Here is a 425-nt window from a genome sequence, read left to right on the forward strand (position 1 = left end):
TGTAAATGAATATAAAACTCCTACAGCTAAAATTGACTTCTGTAAAGTGTTGGTTACAAAGTAAACTCAAAAAATCAGTAGCCCTACTTCTTACCATAGATAAACAGGCTGATGAAGAAATAAGGGAAACAACTACCTTCACAATAGACAGAAGTAAAAAAAGATATCTTTGTGTAACTCGAATCAAACTAAAGAAATACCCATTTAACAAGAAGTCTTTAGATTAAGTGAATAAAGAAAGAAAGAAAAGAAAAATAATTTTTCAGCCCATGTTGAAATATCACATTTATCATCCCTTCTTTTCCTCTATCATGTCCCAGGTAACATTCCATGTTCCCCACCTTCCTTCACAGGTTGAAAGCCTTTCTTTCCTTGTTCCTTTGATTATTCTTGAGGTACATACATGTGTGTATGTGAATCTATGT

The 425-nt window shown here is 32.7% G+C and overlaps 1 pseudogene; it reads left to right on the forward strand.

Annotated features, from left to right (window-relative positions):
• Positions 1 to 425, forward strand: part of LOC116078694 — a 125773-nt pseudogene that overhangs the window by 32575 nt on the left and 92773 nt on the right.

The sequence above is a fragment of the Mastomys coucha genome, unplaced genomic scaffold (assembly GCF_008632895.1).
Source record: "Mastomys coucha isolate ucsf_1 unplaced genomic scaffold, UCSF_Mcou_1 pScaffold5, whole genome shotgun sequence".
Lineage (NCBI taxonomy): Eukaryota > Metazoa > Chordata > Mammalia > Rodentia > Muridae > Mastomys > Mastomys coucha.